At 43.9% G+C, this 24613-nt stretch overlaps 2 long non-coding RNA genes across 5 annotated transcripts in view; one reads left to right on the top strand and one right to left on the bottom strand.

Moving 5' to 3' along the window:
* Positions 1–24613, top strand: part of LOC141372736 (uncharacterized) — an 823585-nt gene that overhangs the window by 23202 nt on the left and 775770 nt on the right. The window lies entirely within an intron of this gene.
* Positions 13311–24613, bottom strand: part of LOC112823178 (uncharacterized) — a 166191-nt gene continuing 154888 nt past the window's right edge. For 2 of the 4 annotated variants that reach the window (XR_012378240.1, XR_012378243.1), the window contains one exon: positions 13827–15611. This is a non-coding gene — a long non-coding RNA (uncharacterized lncRNA). The other 2 variants (XR_012378241.1, XR_012378245.1) reach the window with 2 other exon arrangements.

A 24613-nucleotide genomic window follows, 5' to 3' on the forward strand; every position in this document is an offset into this window, starting at 1 on the left:
CATAAATCTTTTCACGTTCCTCTGAAGCATTTTTTTTTCTGACCCATCACTTAGAGTTATTCCCACCTGGAATTGTATGATTTCTTTTTTTTATTATTTTTTAAATTTTTTATTCATTTGTCAGAGAGAGAGAGAGCACAAGCCGGGGAGTGGCAGGCAGAGAGAGAAGCAGGCTCCCCAAAGCAAGGAGCCCATGCGGGACTTGATCCCGGCACCCGGGATCATGACCTGAGCCAAAGGTGGACGCTTAACCAACTGCGCCACCCAGGCGTCCTGGAATTGTATGATTTCTAGGCCTTCCTGGAAGCAAGAAGAGTAGTCATTCCTAATAGGTGATTTGTGATGTTTGGTTTGTTTATTTTTCAACACTGAGTTTGAACTCACAACTCTGAGATTAAGACTTGAGCTGAGCTCAAAAGTTGGACACTTAACTGACTGAGCCACCCAGGAACTCCTAGTGATGCTTAGTTTTTTAAAGCTGTAATATTCATTTAATCAAATAATCAAGAATTTCTTGAGCACTTACTCCCCGCACAGCAAAGTGGGGACAACAGAAGAAAGGTAACAGAGTTCCTGTTTTGGAGAAGTTTAGGCCCAGTTGGGGAGGAAAATAAAATTATAACACAAAATATCACACAAGTGCCCAAATATCTTCATTGATGCATTGCCTATAGGGCAGTGACAGCCAAACATTTCCAAGTCATGGCAAACATAGACTATGCTATTTGTATGGAGACAGGGATAAATGTGTTTGGACACTGGGATGTTCAGGTACCTGCATCCTCCCTGACTGTGGGGCACACCAGTGGGACCAGCATACTTGTGTGAAACTTTGGCCCTTGGGATAAATTCCAAACTTTTTTGCTCGGCATTCAAGGCCCTCAGCAAACTGGCTTTACTCTACCTTTCTAACCATTTCTCCTATGAGCCTTTAATATCGAACAACCTGCTGAGCTTGCCACCTTCAGAATACTCAGTGCACTCCTTAGAATGTTTACCTTCTCCAGAATGAGGCCACAGTAGGTATTTCTTGATGGTGTGTTTGATTCTTACCCCCACGTCTTCTCTCACATGATTTATGCCAACCACTGAGACCTTCCCCATCCCGTCAAGTGCCCACTAATTTCCCTGTCCTTGGAGACATCCCCTGACCCCTCCAGCCCACAGGGTTGCTCCTTTCTCTGCAGGCCCAGGTCTCTCAGTATTTAAGCCACATGTTTGACTCGTGACAGTACGTTGCCTCATAGTTATTAAACTATGCCAGGCACATAACTGTGGTCTGTCTAGCTCCTTCGGGGCAGATAAGGTGCTCCCTTTGGGTGTATGTAGCACCCTCAGCAACTCTGCAGAAAAGGGTGGATGAAGGAAAGGCTGCCCCGGGGGTGCTTACTGCAATGGTAGCACATTGTTATACAATCTCCTTTCCACCTTGTACCTATTACTTCAGTGCTTAGGTATTTCTGTGCTTTCTCTGAATCTTTAAGCAAAAACAAAAACATGATCTTGAAGGAATAGTATAAATTGACCCTACTCTTGACTGCACCAGGATACAAGGCAATGATACGAACCCACGGAAGGCCTAGGACAGCTCCTCAGCCTGCTCTGCGGTAGCCGGACAGGAAGAGGGAGAGGAGGAAGGGCAGGAGTTGGGAGAGTAGCAGGAGGACTCAGAAGTTAAAAGGAATCGTCAAGCAACCGAAATAAGTGCTCTCCCTGCATTTTATAATGCTATTACAAATCACACCTCTCTGTTCCTGGCAGATTAATATCCTCATATGTTTCTGTGTTTTAGTGTCATTTTAGGCCATTTCAGGAACATATAATATTCCATTTAATTTCAGCTTTACTACAGCTGACATTTTAAACAGCAATTTGTTTTCTATTACTTGTTCTAAAGCTGGCCCAGGGTGCTCTGGAGACCCTAGGCACCCCAGAACCATCTCAGGCTGGCCACCTCAATCCTAGCATCTTCAGTGACTGGAGGCCTTATACTATAGTTTCTCATTTCTCCCCCAGCATGGCTAAAAGATGTTGACTCAAAAAGGAAATTAAAGACTTTAAACAGTAGATTAAAGAAATGTAGAGAAACCAGAAGGGAAACGACGCTGATTTAGTACATGCTCCTGCATTTACTCTGGGTCACCCGTGCGCTGCGGCGGGACCAGGGAGACCAGTGTGAAGAGGGGCCGCGATGAGCTCACGGCGAAGACAGGTGGGGAGACGACGATGGCAAGAAGACGTTTTAGCCAGGGAAGAACGGGATCGAGAGCTTGACCCCTTTCCTTTTTATGTCAAATGCCTTAAACTTTGATGCAGGAAATGGGGCTGCCAGGAAGCCCCTGAGGCGGGGCGGGGGGTGGGGTGGGTGTTGGTGGCTTCTGCACCCAAAAGTTGGGTTCAGAACTGGGATGGGGGCTTGGACTCTGCAGCCGTCCATGGAACCCCCTCCCCATGTGCCCCCTAAGAGCTGCATTGAAAATTCTGTAATGCCAGGATCCCTAGCCAACGTGGCTGACCGAGACACTGAGGGAAGTAGCATCCCACCTGCCCATGTCAAGGAAACATTGCCTTGCTCGGCACGGGTGATGGTTACTGCGGCTGAGCAGGAAGCCCAGCCCGAGCATCCTCCCCCCACACTTGTCACACCTCATCAGCCACATTGGCCCTTTGGCTTCAGTGATCACGGTGGAGGCCACAGCCATGTGGAGGCAACTCGAGCCATCAGCCTCAGTGTCAGGGGTCATCCAGCCTCAGTTCCTGCATCAGCAGCAAGGCGAGAGTAACCAGGGCTACCCCTTTCTACACACGTGTGCATCTGTGGCACTCAGGTTCACAGTCAGAGGCCAAGGCTGAGGAAGCCTGGAGTTCCTAGTAATCAGGGATGAAGGGACACCATGTGGAATGACATCATTTCTGCCCCAAGTAGGGGAAGCAGGACATAATGATGACATATAGATAGATAGATAGATAGATAGATAGATAGATAGATAGATAGATCTCAAACACAATATATTACACTCGTTAATATCCTACAGCATCACGTAGTCAGGGCCATGACAACTACGTACAGGACCCTACAGCTGCTCAAAGGAGGTGGACCTAATCCAGGCTGCCGTGCATGACCAAGTAAGTTGAGCACAGCTTGGGCAGGGGGAGACATTCAGAAAAACTATGGTGTGGTTGGAGCCCCCAGACTGTGCAGGGTACAAGGTGGACCTACACCTAACCAGGTATTTATACCCTAAGAGGTAAAGCAGGTAAAGTAGCCCCATGTTGAGAGGTGGCGGCAAATTATAGCAGATATTATGCATATTCTGAAATTTAAAAAAAAAAAAAAAGGAGCAACAAGTTTTGGGGTTGAATCCTGATTCTGACATGTATTCATTGTGCGATCTTGGGCAGATTATAATTTACGTTCTGTAAAATGGGTGGATGGGGCGGGGGGATAATGTAAAATGCTGGAGAAGAGAGCGAGAGAAAGAACCAACCTGGCATTAAAAACTAACATTACATAGCATCTCATCACGGGATTACAGGGTTCTTTGCAAGGATCATGCCTGTTGGCATGATGTTGTAAGTAGGAGTAAAAGACGTGGGAGTCACATGAAGGGAATGAAAGAGGGAGATTGTATGTCGATTAAACACCAATTCTTTGTATATAAGATTGTTTTATGTACGTACATCCTGTCCAATAAACCCTAACACACTTGTCTGGGCTGAGATTTGATTTCTGAAATGTGTACTTTATTTTATTATTATTATTATTATTTAGAGAGAAAGAGAGCCTGTGTGAGCAGGGGGGAGGGACAAAGGGAGGAGAGAGAAAATCATAAGCAGCCTCCACGCTCAGCACGGAGCCCCACACTGGGCTCAATCTCACAACCCTGAGATCATGAGCTGTGCTGAAATCAAGAGTCGGATGCTCAACCGACTGAGCCACCCAGGCACCCCTAAAAATTGTACTTTAAGTTTAAATATGGGTATGTAAAAATTTCTATTCTTATTTCTAGGATTATCTTTTCCCCCAACACTTCTTCCCTTTTTCAATTACAGATTTTTTTATTTTCAATTTTCCTATACCTGCCTCAATTTCCTATTTCCTTGTGAAAAAATACTCCTTTCTCTTGGAACCCAGAAGTCTTCAGATTATATTTTGATTTCTTTCAGCTCCTCCTTCACTTGGTTGTGCTTTAGGTATCTGGATTTGGTTGCTCTTGTCTTTATTTGCAAATCAGTAACCCAAACTCTTTGTTGGCTTTGCTCATCTCTGAATGTTCACCAAAATGTTGGTCATTAGGAGATACTCTCATTGATGAGAAAGTAATGTGTGTGATCTATATCATTTTCACTGAATTTTTTGTGTGGATTCCTTACTCTTACAGCCTGGAAGTCAAGATGCCTAGCTTATCCTTTATTCCATTAAAAAAACATTTGATTCCCTTGCTAGCTTTCTTGGTCATACTGATCTGACTTTACCTCATCCATATCACCTCATAATTTATGATAATCAGAAAAAGCACCTGCAAAGTGCCCCCCCATTCCTAACAGGCCGGGGACAACAATTTGCCAGGACTGAAATTAACATCACTTCAGTAGAAAATCACAGTGAAATGCAAAAGGGAAGAAAGAATTTTAAAAATATGCCTTCCCTATAGAAATTCAGACAGTAATGTATCGACAGATGGAGAGCCATGGGCATCAGTTAGAGGAAAATTACTCAGAACCTCTGCTGTGCGAGGGGCTGGCACATAAACTGCAGTTTTGCACATTGAGGGCTTGAACAATGAACAATTTTTACAGGCTATTGTACATTGGTTTCTCTAACTAACAGCTAATTAAATGTCTATTTTATTGCGCATCTAGTTTTTCAAGTCTCTCAGAATTTCCCCAAATCTGTATAGCTACTTATACCGAATAATCTAAGCATCAACTCAGATGTATACATATATATTTTTATGCTTTATATATTCCACTATTTAGGATGGAAAGATAATTTTGAAAAAGAGCCTATAAGCCAAAGCGTAGGACCAAAAATGTACATAGTTTATGAATATATGAATATTCCAAGATCCCAAGTATAATATCAATCTTCCCATGTGCCATAATCAATTGCTAGTGATGAGAAGGCCTATTATTTTTTAATAAAAAATAAGGAGTATAAAGTAAAACTCATAATAATAAATAAGAGAGCAGAAGGAAACTTTTGGACGTGATAGCAAGATTAAAGGCATAGATTGTGGCAATGGTTGCAAAGATGTGTACTTGTCTCCAAGCTCATCAGGTTGTATACATTAATTCCATACACCTTTTTGTATGTCAAAAAATTAAAATAAAAGTAAAATTTTTTAAAAATTAAAATTTTAACCCCCCCAAATGTAAAGGGATGGAGGTGTGTGTGTGTGTGTGTGTGTGTGTGTGTGTGTGTGTGTAAACTCCAAGGTAAATGAAACAGTCTGACAGGACTTTTGATTAGCAATCAAAGGGATGGAGCCTTCTGTTGTCTTCCTGATGTATGAAAGAAATTAACCTATGAACCCAGGCCCCTCATCTCAGCCCTTACCATTCCTCAGGTGGACCTTCCATTGGTGCCTCATCAAATTACAGTGCTTGCGTTTCTCCAACTTGACATGCCTCCAACTCCTTCCTTAAATTGCTCCCTCTGTTCAAAATGCAAAAGAGTCCTTGCTTTGCTCTAAATCTGGCATGCCTCCAAGACTTCCTCAAACTGTTCTTTTCCCAGTATTGTTCACCTGGCCGATCTAGCACGGATTTTTGAACCATTACTGGCTTAGTACTGCCAGTTCTCCCCCAAAATGCTGGCTGGATTAATGAAATGTCTCAGGGGAAACATACTGTCACTGTCGTAATCAATATACTTCTATAGATCAAGACATTGAGATAACAAGGTGCCAAGTTACCAAGACATCTACCTGAAAAGATCCATGATAACAAAATGACAGAACAAATAAAAGCGACAGTCATTTGGAAACATTCTGAGAGTCAGGGCGGTTAGAGGACCATACAAGAAAGAGGAAAGTACCGCTTCTTAAGGGTTATGTCTGCGGGCACTCTAAACTGCTTACTGCATCCGATGCCAAACCCAGGGAGAAAAAAGATTATTTAAAAACAGGAGGGACCTCGGGGCGCCTGCGTGGCTCAGTCCTTAAGCGTCTGCCTTCGGCTCGGGTCATGATCCCGGGGTCCTGGGATGGAGCCCCGCATCGGGCTCCCTGCTCGGCGGGAAGCCTGCTTCTCCCTCTGCCTCTCTCTCTCTCTCTCTCTCTCTCTCTCTCTCTCTGACTTTCATGAATAAATAAATAAAACATTAAAAAATAAATAAATACATAAAAATAAAACCAGGAGGGAACTCTCAGGCCTGGGGTTGAGGATTCAGAGGGCCAGACAGGGAGACTGTAAAAGCGCAATCACCAAGCTTTGCACAGGGAAGATTTAACCAGGGAGCCCCATGTTCCGTCAGGCTTTACCTCTTCCCTGTGCCTTACTAACGTTTTGTGGCTCCATTTCCTCCAGAAGAACAGCAGACCACAAACAGGTAATCCTGAACGATCTAAGGAAGGAGAACAGAGTGAAGTGTTGGCATTATCAGACCATGTCGTAATTTTTTAAAAAGCACTTTAGAAGCCTGCTCTGGTCATTTTCTATTTTCTAATCAGTTAGTTCTACAAAATGCTTGTAGCCATTTTCAGATTCAATAAAAACACATTAAGCCGTGTCCTGCTGTTTGGAAGGCAAGTGGCCCGCGGGGTAACAAACGGAAGGCTGGGCGGACAGAGGCTGCGGTCGGGGTCAGGTCCACACTGGTCCCTAGGCCGTCCCTAAGGACAGTGGTGCACCGGGGCCTGAGTCTTAACAGTGCATTTCCTACACGTTTTCTGGGAGCCTGACAGGCAGCTTTCTAAGTCAGCCGGCAGCTGGGCCTGTCAAACTGAGCAACTCTCTTCTGATTCAGCCCAACTCTAGGAGGCAGAGTCATCTTGACCAAATATTCTTCCAGACTTTGTGTGAATTGAAGTGGTTTCAGGCGCTCTGCTCGCTCGCCGCCGGCCAACCTGCGCCTGCCCTCAGAGGAGAAGGGCAGGAGGGGGTGAGGAAACACATGTCCCTTCCGGGGAGGAAGCAACAGGCTGGCTGACAGGGCCTCTGACAATGTGAAGACCCTGCCTTGGCCCATTCAGAGGAGATGGCAACATCCTTCCGACCTCACACACAAAGGGCAGCCTCTTCCTCCGGGGAGGTAATCCAATATTCTCTGTCCCACAGACCACTGGGCATCAGCCACACCATGGAACCCTCTCCAGAGCGCCTCTTCCCAGCTTCTTGGAAATGACGGTTTACTGTGAAAGCATAAGGAAGCCCACATATCCTCTAACATGATGAGATTTGTGTCATATAAAAAATGATACAAATTTCTTGGATGTACATGATCAGTACGAGCCTCACCGGTTAACCCACTGCCGCGCAGGGTAAGAGCTGAAGGGTACTTGATGGTTTTTCCCTTTTAAGGGCACTCTGACTGAGCAAGGACTGTCAGAGTCTGAGAATCTGTGGAAATGCCCACATGGTATTTTTACCTGTGTGCCCTGCTAGAGACGCTTCGGTATTGTTACCAACTTTTAGAACAAAATAGAGATGATAATTGACAGAACATGCCAACGAGGACGTCCTATACTGATTGTCCTTCTTGACGCTTCCTGCACAGCCCTGTGCCGTGGGGAGAGACAGTTTTAGATTCAGAAAGGCAGAGAATTAAATCCTAGCTAGCCCCACTGCTCACGCGCTTGCTCACAATTGAGTTCAGCTGAGCTTGAACTAAATACTTAACCTCTCAGAGCCTGTGGAATGGGCAAGATCGTCGGTAGTTGTAAACGATGGGACCGCTCTCAGCCCATTTTCTGGTTTTCGTTTCTTGACAGCATTTTTCACTGCCTGAAATACAATAGTACTTGTTTATATTCTCTCGCTTGCTGTTTCTGCCCTGATGTAAGTTCAGTGCTGTTTTCCCATTGTCTGGGAACAGTGCTTGGCACATAGTAACTGCTTAGTAAATATTTACTGTATGAATAAAGGTGAAATTCACGCTTCTGTAAAGCACAGACTAGAGACTCAGTAACTGGTAGTTTTCCTCCTCCTTAAGAGTTTACGTTTACCTCTGTGTTCAATGTCACAATGTCTAGCTCAGAAATGACCTGGACTCCACACTGCACAAGTCAGGCCATGGAATTCAGCAGAGTCCTCATTGTTTGGGCCAAACGGGTCTTTTCCAGATTCTCTAACCTCTTACAAAGAAGGCTTCCCGAGTTATTACCATCTGCATGGTCTGGATAAGAACTTAGCTTTAGGTTCAAGACCGTTTGTTGGGGAATTGGCTTTCTTGTCTTAGGTCCATTTCTGTAGCTGTTCTGTCCTCTCTCCCATTGTCTTGGGTGGCCTGGATGAAACTCCCCAGCTGTGGTGATGGTCATTCAATAGGTGGCACTCTCTCCCAGAACACCATCCTTCTTCACTGCCCAGATGATCTTATTGATAAATCATTAGACTCCTGTTAGATGAGTAGCAGAGTTACGAGTACAAAATAGTCACGCCGACGATTTTGCAACTTTTCTTCCCCTCCCATACACCATATCCCATTCCCTGCTCTTGTTTCCTCACCTCCTTTAGAACTTCATCAATGTGCTAAGACCTTGAACTTAAGGACAAAGGGCTGGCTCTTCCTAAGAGGAGGAGGGGACAGACGGGAGACATGCATGCGAAGTCTTGCGCTTGAAATCCAAGCGCAGTTGATTCTTTTTTCATTCATTCATTTACTCACTCGTTCATTTATTCACCCACCATTTCCTGTAGGTCAACACATACCTTAGTGATGAGAAGAACAGACGCCAAGGGCAATGACCGGAGTTTGAAGCTTAGATCTGCTACTTATTGACAAATTTCTTAACCGCTCAATGCCTCAGTCTCCTGATCTGTAAAGTGGGGGTGACAACAGTACTTATCTCACAGGTTTCTTTCAAGGATTTCAATAATTAACTTTAATTATTATTTATAAAATAGTAAGAACTGTGCTTGGCACACAGTAGCATTCAATGAGGGTTTGTTCAATGAATACTAGCTGTCTAATACGTTGTTAATGACGACTTGCTTGACCTTCACGTGGACCTGGTCGTGCTTTTTAAATATTCCCCACTGTAACATCTCTGAAATCAGGACAGGATGTCATAATGCGGCAACATCTCTTCCTTCTTAGTGATACACAAAATAGTCATTCACCTTCAAATTGAGAGCCTGTTGGGTTTGATGAAACATGACAATTATAAATAGCATGTCTCCCTTTTTGCTGGTCCCTCTCTCAGTTTACCATGTATACTCATATTTTCCCAATTAAAATAAGAAAGGAAGAGAGAGAGAAAGACAGAGGGAGGGATAGATGAGGGAGGGAGGGAGGAAGGGAAGGGAGGGGAGGGAAGGGGAATGGGTCCTGGTCTACCCCAAACTGTAGCAGCCTTCATTAAACTCTAAAATCCTCACTTGCAGAGACTAGAGAAGATTCTAGCCTTCCCTACTTCACCTCCCTGAACTTCTTTTCAGCCTTAGGTGTGTGCGGTTGAGGATGGGGAGGATCCTTTGGTCAATAAAAACTTTCTGAGCAACAAGCACCACATTAGGCTCTGGGAATTCACCCTGAATTCACCTTGCAGTACAGTTGGGAGGATATAAACTCCAAAAATTCTTTGAGCAAGAAATTATAATAGAGACCCTATATAATATAGTCATGTTTTTTTTTTAGAAAAAGAGAAACAGTATTTATATTTGTTTTTCTATTTTTAATTGTTATATTTTTATACTTAGGATTCCGTCCAAGCCGGAGGTCTGGGTGGAAGCCCCTTTGGGGCCACGAAAGGGCACAAAGCCACAGATGAAAACGAAGCCTCGGTTCACTGCTCTCCCGGGTGGGAGGGACTCAGGACCTCAAACAAACCCTGAGCCCCACAGCGGGTCTTTCCCCACCCCCTGCCCCACCCGGGGTGTCTTGCTGAGTCACACCCTCTCCCTTCATGGGAGCTGGGTGGGGAAGTCTGCTCTTTAAAATAACTGTTACACTGGCAAAAAAAAAATGCCATTTCTAAACGCCCCAGAGGGGGTTTGGCTCCTCCAGAGCTGGTCCAAAGCAGAATAAAGGGGAGGGGTCGTGATCAGAGCATCTATTATCCTTACAGCCTTCAGATCTTGAGAAGAAGGGGGCTGCAGAGCGGGAAGTAACGTGTACTCACTGTACCATACATTTGGGGTGACCCTCTCCTTTTTCAGGTTGGAGTGAGTGTGTACCATTGGCCTTGCTGGCCCACCTGCACCAAAAAAGTGGATTCTTCACTCTCCCTTCATTTTCATCCTTAGTGTTTATGTCCTGCTGTTTATGTCTGGTAACAACCAGACGAAGAACATTGGGAATTGTTCTAACTCGACGTGGCCTTACCTTCCTCACCAATGAGACATAGAGAGTGGCGCTGCCCAAGTCAGAGGGCTGTACCCAGGGTGGGATGAAGCAATAAACTGCTTTGTAAATTGCAAGATTCTAAACAAAGGTTAATTGTTTGTACTCTACTTATCTATTCATGGGGTAGTTTGAAGGCATCTGCTTCAAAACTCTCTCCAAGCATTATGTGAAACGCACACAGTACCTGGCCCACAGCACAGCTCAGTACGTGAAGACTGTGACTCTTAGTGGGGCCACAGCATTAAACTAAGAGCTTGGGGATGCCGGTTATCTGTCATCATCTCCAGTGAAGAAACACTGGTCAGTAGTGGGGAAAAGCAAACGCCCTCCAAGGACGGAAAGAAAAGGATGGGAAGGAGTACCCCCTTTCAAATGTTTTTCTTGCCCCACCCACCTCACCCCACAGTGCTCCCTCATTCTCAACCTACCCCTGACTCTCCCCCACCCTACCCTTATTGACTCCCTGCTCTCTGATCACAAACCCTCAGCTTTCAAGATAACATACCATAAAAGCACGTAGAGATGAAAATGGTTGATACGGCTGAGTTGCAAAATGAGAGCACTCGATTCAGCCTTGGAGAGAATGTCTAATGTGACGCTTCTGTTTTACAGAGAGGCACCCGAGGGTCATGCATTACCTCTACTTCTACTGCGGTGTGGGGTGGGAGGGTGCGGGGGTGCGGGGTGGGATGGGAGGTCCCCACCTCTCCCCCAACCTCCCCATGGACCTGAAACCTTATCCGCCCCGGAAGGGGGTGCCAGGGCTCTACGGAAATGAACACCTCAGGGCTTTTGTCTCAGTCTTTCCATCCCCCTTAAGGACATAATGAATTGCTTTCATGTTTAAACAATAAAATAATTCAGTTTAAAACAGGCTATGATTCTTCTCCCACCCAATTCCCCCAACAAAGAAAAACAGCTAAAAAGTTTCCAAGGAAGGCCCTGCTCACACATGAATCATCTTTGGAGCCTGTGTCCCCTGCTTTGGGCTGCCGTGGTGGCCTGTGGCCTGACGGAGAAGCACCGTGCGCCCGTGCCTACGTCCACGCTCCCTGTCTGTCTCCCCTTCGGGACCGGAGCCTCTCTGAGGACAGGCCATGGCGTCTTGCTGTCTGAGGCTGAGCGCATGCACTTGGCATATCCTGGATGCTTAATACTGTGGAATGAGGGAATGAGGGAGGTGGAGTCGCAATGATTAGCAACCTTGAGAGTTTAATACTGAGATGTTAACAATGGAAAAAATAAAATATCTGACATAAATATATCCTTACCCTGACTTGGAAGAAAAACACCATCTCCAGCTATCAGAAGCAAAAGCAGCTCCCTCCCTAGACCCAAGTGACTGAGTCAGTCGACCTTTCCGGGCTGCCTCCCAGGAACAGGGACGAATACTCCCTGAGCATGAGCAAGTCGCCTTCTTCTAGAACACCTTGTCCCGTGTTCTTGGTCACCCTTAGACCTTCTTCCTTTCCTTTTCTCCCCAGCTGGGGTACGGACACAGCATCTTATTTATTATGTTAGGGACCAGCCAACAGAAAACTATACTTTCCACCTTTTCGGAAAGACTGGGAGAACCCACCGCCCACCGTCTCTTCACGTCGTGACTGGAGGTTGGCCTAGGTGTTTGGGAGAGAAACTCAGAGGCAATTAGGATGCGGAGGAAGGGCTTAGTACCCGGGTCTGGGCTGCTCAGGGGCCTTTGGGTCCAACCATGCACTCTGCCGCCCATTGCTGACCTGCGCCCCCACAGCTGTTGCAAACCACTTGCCCTAAGAGCACCCAAAGGAGAGTAAAGGAGGCCATAGCCAAATACCAAAAGAATCCCTTCCCCAGCCCTACTTGGTTCTGGCGGGGTCAGGCGGAGCAAGCAGTCACCTCTAAGGTATGACTGAGGTAGCACGGGAGGCCCCCCCTCAAAAATACATTCCACATGAATGCCTGTATTGTTGGTGACTAATGCATCCCTTTATTCTCTGAACAAATATTTATCGAAAGCTCCCCAGACAGCGCCTCCCCCATTCAAACAGAAATGGTGTCTGTCCTCAAGTTAATCAAGAAATAGCAGAAAACTCTGACACAAGTACAATTTACCCAGTGCAAGGCGAGGCTCCCGGCGTCGCGGGGAGAGCCTTGTTTTGGAGTGTGGGTTGTTGACTTTCACGTCCTGTCTTTCAAACCTAGCTGATGACCAGGGCCAAGTTACTCAACCTGTTAGAACCTGTTTTCTTATACGTCCAACAGTGATGATGATAGTGTTAACTTACCCCTGGTTGTGAGGATTCTGAAAAACACGTGTGCCGCCCCAGGAAAAGTACTGAGAGCTTCTAGTAAGAAGTGAGCACGGTATTACGTGAGGGCAAAGGAAGTAGCGATGACAAGCGCCTGGAGGCTCTGAGGAAGGTTTCAGAGGGGAGGTGGCATCTGATATGGGTCTTGCAGGACAAGCAGGAATTGGCCAGGCAGAAAAGACAGGTGGGCAGGTATCAGGGAAGGAGAACAGTGTATGCAAACTACTGAAGCAGGATGTGGCAGAATGCCTTCTTAGAACTTGAGAGGTTCAGTCTTCAAAGACAGGGAATGTTGGAGGGCTGAGGGGGATTCATCCAGTCGCTGTTCTGTTTTCCCTACAAGGCCTCATGTTCACCTTCTTTGCTCAAATGACACTGTGACCTTCCTGTGTCAAAGTGCAACAGCCCCTCCCCCCCGCCGCCCTTCGGGTCCCCTTTCCTGCTCTGTTTATCTCCAAAGTATTTATTGTCACAGATAATATAAGTTTACTTATTTTATTTATAGACCTTCTCAACACACTCATCCCCTTCCCCTCACCACCACATACATAGAATGGAAGCTCCCCGAGGAGAGGAGTCTCTGTGTTCTCCTCACGGACAGATCCCCTAGGTTTCCCACAGTGCCTGGCACAGAACGAGACAGACGGGAAGTCATTTAATTCATTCAAACCATAGTTGTTTGCTTCCCTCAAAGCACCACGGGCCGGCTCGCCACTGGGCTCCGATGTTGAACAAGATGGGGTCTCTACACTCCGGGGGCACTGTCGGTGTCGAAGTGTCGGGCCCTTCTGAGAGGTCTCCTGGGTCATTCTGCGGCGGCTGTTGAGCGACCCCGCTGAGGAATTCTGGCTGTTTCCTTTGTCTTTTTCTGCCCACACTCTGAAGACTTTCAAAATGTAAACACTTCTGGGGTTGAGTCCACCTTTAGTAAGTCTTCCTTTTGCGTGACTAAGAATGTGCGTCTCGTGCTGATAGAGGTGACTTTGGGAATCCAAGGAGGCTGCCAGGTGCCTGGGGGGAGATGTTGAAAGGACAGGGTGGGGGTTCAGGAATGGAGGCGCCCAGAGACACGTAGCCTCTTTCACAACTTGGCCTGGGGCTGTTCCTGTGATTGGGTGTCTCCGCCAAGAATGTCCCCAGAATTCCAAGTCATTTTTAGAGGCCGTTTTCTTATCCTGCGGTTGATAGCCCTCAATAAAGTAAGTTTAAGATTGGGAAAAGAAAAGGAGTTTGTGTAGCTAGCTCTTTTACACCTTGTGGTGAGAGGAATGAGGGCCAAAGGTTTTTTTGGTGTCTTTTTTGTTTCATGAAATATCACAAAATAGAAAAAAGAATAACTGCAGCTGTTAGCCTCACAAACACTCATTTATCAGTTAAATGTCCATCTACTTGGTTTTTGTTCTTAAGCTAACATTGGGCTTTATTTACCTTTTTTTAACTTGTAAAGCAATAAATAATTACACAACTAAACGACAAATAATACTGAGGAAAAAAAAATGAAAAGATTTAACCATAAACCATAAAGAGGTATTTGCGTGCTCCCAACACATAAAAGAACTATTCCAGAATATATAAATGGCTCCACAAACCAATAAGAAAAAGAGAACCAATTCTGGTCATTTGTGACAAAGACAGATCTGGGTGAGTCTCCCCGAGCTTTCCATCCCTCTTCCTCCCCTCACTACTCACTCGCAACAGAAGTTCACACCTTAGGGCAGAGGGAGCTTGAAGAGAGACCACCCCAATTCCTTTTTTCCTCATGCTGAGCCCCATCCTCCACAAAGCAGGACTCAAACAAGATGAAACAAATTGCTGTGGAAATCTTAAATGCCATTTCTTTACACCTCCACCTTCCAACAGGGAAAAAGAATGCTGGTTGGTCCCCTATGTCTCCTTGTGAAAGTGAAGGGGCATGTTTAGTGCACGAATCTTTTTTAACTTCTCAACAACTCTCCAAGGTAGGCATCAGGATTTCCACTTAACCAGTGAAAAAAACCAAGCCCAGAAGGATCAAATAACATGCAAATGCCCCCACAGGTAACACGTACAGAAATAACCTTTGAACCCAGGACTGTGTGATTCCAAGCCTCAAGCTTCTCCCCCTAAACCACACTTTTAAGGACGCCATGATTTCATCTGGACTGCGAGCATGTCTGACAAATCAACGTCACTATGTTACTATGTCCAAGCATGTGACAAGGCCCTTGCCAGGTGGTGGAAGTGGGGGCAAGGGTGGACTCAGGAGGGGAGCCCCATTTTTCTTCCTGTGAGTCTGCCATGTGCAACAAAGGAAGGGGTCCGGTCAAGGTCAGTGGGGTTGCTGGACGCCAGGAGGTTACCAGTCCTGACTGGAGTGTTCCTGCCTGGTGTTGTCCACAGGGCCGTCCTACATGGCGTGCATGCAAGCCGGTGTTTGAGAGTCAGCGTGGCCGCTTGGCGGACTGGAATTCAGCCCTGCTCTGTCTTGGCCGGTGGGTGAGTTTCGGCAGTTCACTGATCCTAAGTCTCGGTTCCCTCTGATTTGCAAAAGAGGACTAAGACCTCGGTCACAGGAGGCCATTGAGACATTAAAAGAGATGTCAAGTGCTTAGCCCAGGGCGTGGCATGTAGTAGGCGTTCAATAAAGAGAAACTGTATTTATTTTATCATGAAGATCAGAATTTGACAGCGAGGGATTACGAGGTGCAGAAATTCATTCATTTATTCAACAACTAGTCATTGAACACCAGCTGTGCCATGGGCACCCACCTGGATCTTTGCTGTATGTTATCACATAGTGCAGACTGAGATCCTTGCTCTCTTGGAGATGTATTCTGGAACAGAGAGGCAGACAACAAGCAAAATCAGTAAGCAAATGACATGATATACTGAAATGTGATATGTGTCCTGAAAAAATATACATAGAGGTTTAGGTGACTATCCAAGTCACACATTTAATGTGGACACTCATACAATCTGAGCCATCATCAATGAATGCTAATGATGGTAGTGGATTTGGTTGGAAACTAATGCTGATCTTGAAACCCGACCTTTTTTGGTAATAGCGCATCCTGCTCTCTCTCTAATCAACTCCACGTCCCAGATAAAGCAATCTCCTCACTCACTGATATGATAGTTAAGGGAGACCTTGAAAATTCTAGATGCTGCTTCCAGATAAATGGTTTATTTTTAATAGTTGTTTTGTTTGCAACAAGAGTAGCATCCAGAGGTTAAATTATTAAAAAATAAAAACAAAATCCAAAGCTATAGGTAAAACTGATGGTCTTGTTCTATTGGTGGTTGAGGAGAAAAGCATCTCATAAGTTGAAAAATCTTCTGGAAAAAAAAAATTCATCTTAGAAACTCCAGGTTGGAAGGGACCTTTAAGGCTATGCTCAAGTTCCAAAGAACGATGTGGTTCAGACATGACTGGTTTGACTTGAACTGTACTGGGCTAGAGCACCATTTCCTAGGATTATAGGTTGATAGAAGTTAATATTCAGGAAAAGGAAGATGCAGTTATCAGTAGATTTTCTTGAGAACACTTGCTAGGGGAGAAAGGAGACATGCATTCACAAAGATGCTACTAAGAAGGCTCTTGGTGGGACATAATTTTCTTTTTTTCTGTTAAATGCCTCAAGGCAGGCAGAGCTGGGAGAGATGCTACCAGAAGCAGAGTGGGCAGGCCAGCCCCCACAAGACTGGTGTCTGTCTCACTGTTCCGATTGTGGTTGGCTATCAAAAGTTTCAAACACACAGAGTACAGAGAATACTGTTACAAAATATCCACCCCAACCCAAACTTAACATATTTCAACAACATTCCTTATTTGTTTTTCACTACCTATTTAATATGGATGGATGGTAAATAGATTTAGATGTAACTGATATCCCCTTCATACAGCCCTATTCTTCTCTCTTCCCCAGAAGCAGCCATCATACTGAAGTTGGTGCCTACCCTTCCTGTCTATATGTTCAGACTCTTATTAATATGCACGACTCTACAATCGAAATAACAGTGTTGTATGTATGCTTTTAAAATTTGCATAAACTGGGACACCTGGGTGGCTCAGTTGGTTAAGCGTCTGCCTTCGGCTCGGGTCATGATCCTGGGGTCCTGGGATCAAGCCCCACATCGGACTCCTTGCTCAGCGGGGGGCCTGCTTCTCCCTCTCGCTCTACCTGCTGCTCCCCCTGCTTGTGTGCTCCCTCACTCTCCGTCTCTCTGACAAATAAGTAAAGTCTTAAAAAAAATAAAAATAAATAAAATAAAATTTGCATAAATGGTATTATATACATCATATATTTTATCTTAGCTTTCAGGATCTCTCTGAGGACTGTTGATGTTATTATAGTACTAGTTTATTAGCACTTTTTCTTAAACAGTGACCAGTTGGATTTCTGACCCCTGGGACACATTTGGAAGGTTAGCAAGACATATTATTCCAGATTGGGTCTCTCTGATTAATTCTTTATGTTATTCATCAAACTGTCAGCTCCTTAAGGCCAAAATGTCAGTACAGGAGGTGAAATTTGCTGAGACAGGGATGCCTGGGTAGCTCAGTCGTTAAGTGTCTGCCTTCGGCTCAGGTCATGATCCTGGGGTCCTGGAATCGAGTCCCCCATCGGGCTCCTTGCTCAGTGAGGAGCCTGCTTCTCCCTCTCCCTCTGCTGCTCCCCCTGCATGTGCTCTCTCTCTCTCTCTCTGACAAATAAATAAATAAAATTCTTTAAAAAAAGAAAAGAAAAGTTGTTTTTTTTTTTAAAAGAAATTTGCTGAGACAAGGACAAGAGCTTCTTGAAACTAGCTGAATGGCAACGAAGCCACTGAAGTGTAAGGTAAAGGAAGATGGAGGCAGTGAGCTACTTACTTTATACACTTTTTGACCTCCGTCTCTTGGGAGTTTTTTTTCTCCTAACCATCCCTGCCGAAGCAACTGATATTTCAAATATTTCTACCATGGGTTACATTCGCCTGTTTTAGAGCCTCGAGAAAGTAGAATCATAGGGTATGTGCTCCTTTGTGTTAATTCTTCTTTCATTCAGCATGTTTTTGAGATGCATCCAAGTTGTTACATGGTCATGGTTCATTCCTTTTCTATTGCTGCATAATGTTTTGCTTTATGTATATTCCAGTTTGTTTATCCATTGTCCTATTTATGGACACCTGGGTTGTTCCTAGTTTTTGGCTATTATTAGTAATGCTGTATGAACACTCATGTACATGCTTTTTTGTGGACCTATGTTTTCATTTCTTTTCGGTAGTGACCTAGGAATAGGATGGCTGGCTCACATGCATATATTTAACTCTATAAGGCACTGCCATAATATTTTCCAAAATGCCTACAACCTTTTGCATTCCCCCTAGCAATGTATGAGTTCCAGTGGTTCCACATTCTTGCCAACATTTACTATTGCCAATCTTTACGTTTAGCTATTGCTGTGGGTTTGTAGCTCATTGATTTTTTTCTGTACTAAAAACTTATTAGTCAAAACTAATTTTAAAAACACAAGCAAGGTTATATATAAGACATATATTTGAAATATATTTGTGTATATCTTGAGGAAAGGTGTTCAAGAAAATCTAATAAATATCATTCAAAGAATATATTCACAACATTGTATGCAACAAACCAAATTTAAAGAATGATGCCACTATGTATCTTTATAACAGCTCTGACCTTTTATGCATCTGATAACATTGCTTCCGAATATCTTATTATGGTTTTAATTTGCTTTTCTCTGCTGACTAGATGTTGAACATCTTTTTATTTGTATTTATTTGTATTCAGGTACCTTCAGTGTAGTATTCATTCAATGCTTTGACCAATTTTTAAAAATTGTGTTGTTTATCTTATTATTGAGTTGTGTCTTTCATAACTTGGGTCAGATATATGTTTTGCAAAAAGATATCCAGTCTTGTGGTTTATCCTTTTTTTTTTTTTTTAAAGATTTTATTTATTTATTTGACAGAGAGAAAGAGAAAGTGAGAGAGGGAACACAAGCAGGGGGAGTGGGAGAGGGAGAAGCAAGCTTCCCGCTGAGCAGGGAGCCCGATGTGGGGCTCGATCCTAGGACCCTGGGACCATGACCTGAGCTGAAGGCAGGCGCTTAATGACTGAGCCACCCAGGCGCCCCTTGTGGTTTATCCTTAAGAGCAACCATTTTTAAGCTTGATGAAGTCCATTTATCATTTTTTTTCTTTTAGAGTAGGTGCTTTTGTGTCCTGTTTAAGTAGTCTTTGCCTAATCTAATGCCACAACCATTTTCTTCTAAAAGTAGAATTAGTTTTAGCTTTTACATTGAGGTCTATGATCCATTTTGAGTTAATATTTGTATGGTGGGAAGTGAGGGTCAAGGTTAATTTTTTCCATATAGAATATTGAGTAGTTCCAGTACCTATTATTGAAAAGACTCTTTTCTCTATTGAATTATCTAACTTGGCACCTTTTGTTGAAAATTAATTGACCATATACATGTGGGTCTATTTTTGGAGAGTGTATTCTGTTCCAAATAAAAGTCATTTTCTTTTTCCTCTTCTTACCGGTATTTTGAAATTACACTATTAAAAGAGCCATTTGTTCATATTTATTCTTGCATTTCTGATAAATATTTCCTGACTCTGGTTACCGTCTATGGCAATGGTCAGGCATTTGGTCTTTTCTCCTATCACTTCCTGTCTTTCCCTTGCCCTCGATCAACATGTATATCAACCTCTGTGGCTTCAAACTAATCAAAAAGTTGACTTACCCCAAGTTCTTACTCTTGTATTTTTCTCATCCTTAACAGATAATGAAACTTCAATAGGTCTGATGCTAGTGACAATAGCTAACACTCTGTCATCTGTGTCATCACTGATCTAAGCACATTGAAAGTTATTTAATTGTCCTAACAACTTTATGAAGTAGGAATTATTATCCTTCTCTACAGAAGAGGAATCTGAAGCCCTGAGGGGCTATGTAAGTTGTCTAAGATCATACACACCGTAAGTAGCTGAGCTGGGATACACACCCTGCCTGTCTCCAGAGCCTGTAAACTTTACCAAAATGCTAACTTATGAAATCACCCATCAAACGACTTTAGTTGTAGATTGCATACCATCTGTATTATTCTTAGTTAATATTTTTCTATTAAGTGGAGCTGTAAGGGATCTTAGAAAGCATTTTTCAGATGAGGAAACTAAAAACCAAAGACAACTAAACTGAAAGCAGAGCCAGGCCCTAGCCTGAGAGGCCCAAGGGCTTTTTCTTTGCCCGTGCTGCCTTGCTGGACTTGGGGGCCTCCTTGGTTTGGATTCCACCACCCTGGGGTATCTCCTAGCGATGGTGTCCCCAGGATGTGACAGTCTGTGCTTCAGGGAATTGTATCCCATCCTTGGGCCTCCCTGTCGCACTCACCAGATCATAAGACCTCTCCTCACAAGGCCTACTCTCAACTACCTGTCACAGCAGGAAAGTTACCAATACACTCATCCAGTGATCTCCAGGCATAGTCAAGTAGACCTTGACTGAGCCCTACTGCGCAAAGCACTGTATTCAGCTCTACAAGATTATAAGACATAACTGTATGCCCTCCAAAGGCTTATAAATACGACCAGCAAATAATATTCATTAAGTCTCTAAAATGTTTCTGTACAGAGCGAATTTTGTACACGTAACTGACCCCAGAGTCTCCTTCACCCCATTCTTCTACTAACTTTTGTTGTTTCTTCATAGAGTTAGTATATGTATTGGTGGTTTCTTGGTCCAACATTATTATATTATGGTATAGAGAAATGAACATTTATTTGGAGGCAGTGGTCTTGATTTCTAGGGTCCTCTCTGTCACTTGTTAGCTGGGTGACCTTCAGCAAATTGTTGAACCTCTCTGAGCCTCTTTCCTCATCTGTAAAGGGGATGACAATAGTCCCCACTTTCACTGGGCTGTTGTGGCGGTCAAATGAGATAACAAAACGCTTTGAAAACACTAATCTTTTTTTTTTTAACACTAATCTTTTTGAGAGCTATAGGGGAAAGGACTTGGACTTCAGAGTCAGAAAAGGTAGATTCTGAGCTTCAGTGAACACATGGCTGCATCTGTGATAACAAAGCCATGTTCAGGAGGTGGGGGTTGGGCTGGCTTACCCAGGAGGTGAGGGTCTGACCCTGGCCTGGTCCTGTACCTCATTTTCATTCTTTCTTCAGCAAATCACAAGTTATTGCAAGTCATGGCCCTTCTTGAACAATCAAACCAAAACTGTCCATGATCAGATTTCAAAGATTTAAATATAAGGAGGCCTTGATTGACAGGAAGAGAGCATTCTTAAAGACTGATTGGGTTCTCTTTCATTCACCCTCAACCAACCTTCACTGACTGTCTACAGTGTTAGCTGCTAGGCACTATTTTAGATGCTGGAAGAGAGTTAATGGTGCTCCTAAAAACTTCCTGAGAGGGTGAGGTATAGGTGTGGGAAGGGCTCAAGGAGGTAATCTGGTTGGCAAAGTCCGAGTGAAGGAGTGGAGGAAATTTGTCTTAGGGGGCGCTGAGGGAGATGAGGAGCAGGGCTAAAATGCCCCCCAAACCTCCTCATCAATAAAGAGTTTACTATCTAGTGGGGAAAACAGAAACAGAAACCAAGAATGACAATACAATGTGATAGTTGGGTGAAGGAAATATGAATATAGTGATATAAAATCTCTCTCTCTCACACACACACACACACACACACGATACACACAACACACATGCACACACACATACATATGCACAGAGCATCCATTCAAATGGAGAGGGATACCAAGCAGGGGAAAGCTTTGTAGCCTCAGGGAAGACACAAATTTATGATTTGTTAGACCATCATCAGTCTATGCGTTTAGTGCTCCTCTGCTCCCTTTCAACCACCTTACTCTGCATGACACTTTACATCTAAAAATACTTTCACCTTGGGCTCCTGGGTGGCTCAGTTGGTTGAGCAACTGCCTTCAGCTCAGGTCATGGTCCTGGAGTCCCGGGATCGAGTCCCGCATCGGGCTCCCTGCTCAGCGGGGGGGTCTGCTGCTCCCTCTGACCCTCTTCCCTCTCGTGCTCTCTGTCTCTCATTCTCTCTCTCTCAAACAAATAAATAAATAAAATCTTTTAAAAATTTTCTAAAAAAAAAAATACTTTCACATTCTGTATTTCATTCGGTTTGTAGAAAATAGGAATGGAAAATGGGATACTTCCCATTTTACAGATGAGGAAATAGGCAGAGAGAGGTTACCAAAGTCACAAGTCTTGTCACTAGTAGGGTGGGAATTACAATGTAATTTTGTGACTCTTGGTTGAACGTACTTATCTATCTAGTATGAACAACTGACTTCATTATCAGTCTGATAAGAGCATTATCTGACTGTTATGAACCTTCATTGATCTAATTTCCCCCTTTCTATCCTGTTGTGTATTTTTTGTTGTTGTTCTAGAACATAGTGTCTGTGGCGTCCTGTGCCACTGTGATTTGAACAAGCAAAAACATGAATTATATTCTGAGACCTAAAGGCCTCATATTTTCAAAGCTGCTATAATTATAGTCCAGCCATGTTCAACCCTCAGGAAAGAATCTTGCAGTTTCTGCAACTGTCAAATGAAGGGCTTAGGCTATAGTCGCTCACTGCTAACATTCTATGATTCGTTTTTATAACCATCAATGTAATTTTAAAGTATTCATTAAGAGAGAACACACACACACACACACACAGATTTTTTTAAAAAGTATGGGTAATTACAAGCCAAAATATTAATAATTCCTATCTTTGGGTAATTGAATCTTATGTGATTTTTTTCTTCTTTTTGCGTAAGTGTATACTTTCTTTCTTTTTATTTACAGTAAGCACGGATAGCTTATGTAATTTAGGTAATAAATATGTAATACCACGAAGAACTGAAACTATGCCAAAAATGTTATCAGCACTTGGCAAAATCTAGCATACTTACAGCACAATGGAGTCTTTACAAGTCCGTGTTTGAAATTTCAAATTCATTGATGAGACTAAATAGTACCAATTTTTGACGAATGTGTGTTAACTCAATAAGTTTTGATATGCAGCCAAAGAGCATTCCCTAAAAGAGGGTGTTGGCTGATTATCACCAGAAGATACATTGATTTCTAAACTGTTCCATCTTTATGACTTATGACCACACCAAGATGTAAAAGACCCTGATTTGCCTCCAAGTGCTTATAATTTAGTGGAGTTTAATTTTATGGGGGTGGTAGTGGTTAGGTTTTGAAGGTAGAAATTATGCCAAGTCACAATAACCCCTGAAAATACTTAAATCAGCTTCCAAAAATAGTTTATGGTTGCATTTATGATAGAGTAAGAGTCTACTAATGCGGTATTGGTTTTCGGGGGGCCCCCAGTTAATTCTGTAATTTCTTGGAGACACAACCATTCCCCACTTTCCTGGCTCTGGGATCCTTAAAGTCACTCATTATCACTCCAATCAGCCTGTGCGGCGACCTGCTTGCTTCATTGCTTAGGAACATCACTGCTCATTATCTTGTTATTTTCCTTTCATTCTTTCTCTCCTTCTTCTTCTTTTGTCCTTATAAGCCACAGATGTTCACGCTGAAAATATGTGGTGCCATTGTCAGAGGGCAATATTTATTCATAAGTAACCACTGAGCGAGCTCCTGTGAGTTGTGTTAAAACAGACCAGCAGCTGAGGTATGTTGGGAAAAATGGAAAACATTAGGAAGTGGTGATAAGTCAAACTGGGCTTGTAGCTCGGAAATGTACTTTCGCACCACCCACTGCGTGCGTCAGGCCCTGTGAGGGACACCAGGGACCACTGTGCCCACTGCCCTTACAGAATTCTCAGTCTAACGGGGGAGCCCTATGTTCACGAGCAATCACACAAATAAAGGTAAAATGGCAAGCAAAGACAGGAAGTGTAGATGGTGTGGGGATGGAAGGGGCCTCCGACCCCAGCAAGTGGTCAGTCAGGAAAGTGCTCAGTAAACTTAAGAAAAAGTAATCGGGAAGACAATGTCTGTTGTGAACCAGAAATAGAAATCGAATCTTCTGCGAACTCACCATGGGCCTGGCTGCCCGAGAGGCGGTCTTTCCTGAGGCCACATGCAATCCTTAAAACACACATTGGACCGGTTGGTATTATGGGCCATGGTTTTTAAATGAATAATGCAGGCTCAGAGAGGTTAAGTAACCTAGGAAAGTAGGAAAGGCCAGGAAAGGGACCCTCGGTGGCAGGCTTCAGAGTTGGGTTTTATTGGTGGGCAGCGAGAGAGTTGCTGGAGGCTTGTGAGCAGGACTGCGGCTCCAAGGACTACCGGTATGCTTAGGAGGCTTTGTCTGTGGTGGGGAAGGAAAGACTGGCAGTCAGGGAACCAGCTGTTAGATGGCGGTGAGGACCACTGCCCTGGCATGAGAGGGAAGTCTCCATGGAGGCTTTCTACCCAGGGAGGCTTTCTAGAACGTCTGTTCCTAGACCTACTGGGTGTGGGAGGGGGTTGGGATAAACTAATCATATTTAATTTTTTTTTAAAACTCCTAACGCACAGCATAAGGTAACAAAGGAACATGCATCTACCCTGTGGCTTAATGTATGCTGCTAGATTTTGTAGCTTATAAAGTAAAAATGTTTAATATGCTACCAAAGACGGAATTCAAGTCAAGTACGGATAAAAGCATAGACCAGGTAAGAGGTAAGGCTGGTGACTTTCTTTTTTTCACTTGTTTGAAGACATAATTAATCCAACTGATTATTTAAGGAATAACTAATCCCTGCATCTTACGAAATGAGTGTCTTTGTTTTCAATTCAGTCTTTATACTCATTCCGCTTTGGACTGGCTCACTTGGTGATG

This window comes from Callorhinus ursinus, unplaced genomic scaffold (genome assembly GCF_003265705.2).
Source record: "Callorhinus ursinus isolate GAN/ISIS: 27379988/994484 unplaced genomic scaffold, GSC_fseal_2.0 scaffold5, whole genome shotgun sequence".
NCBI lineage: Eukaryota > Metazoa > Chordata > Mammalia > Carnivora > Otariidae > Callorhinus > Callorhinus ursinus.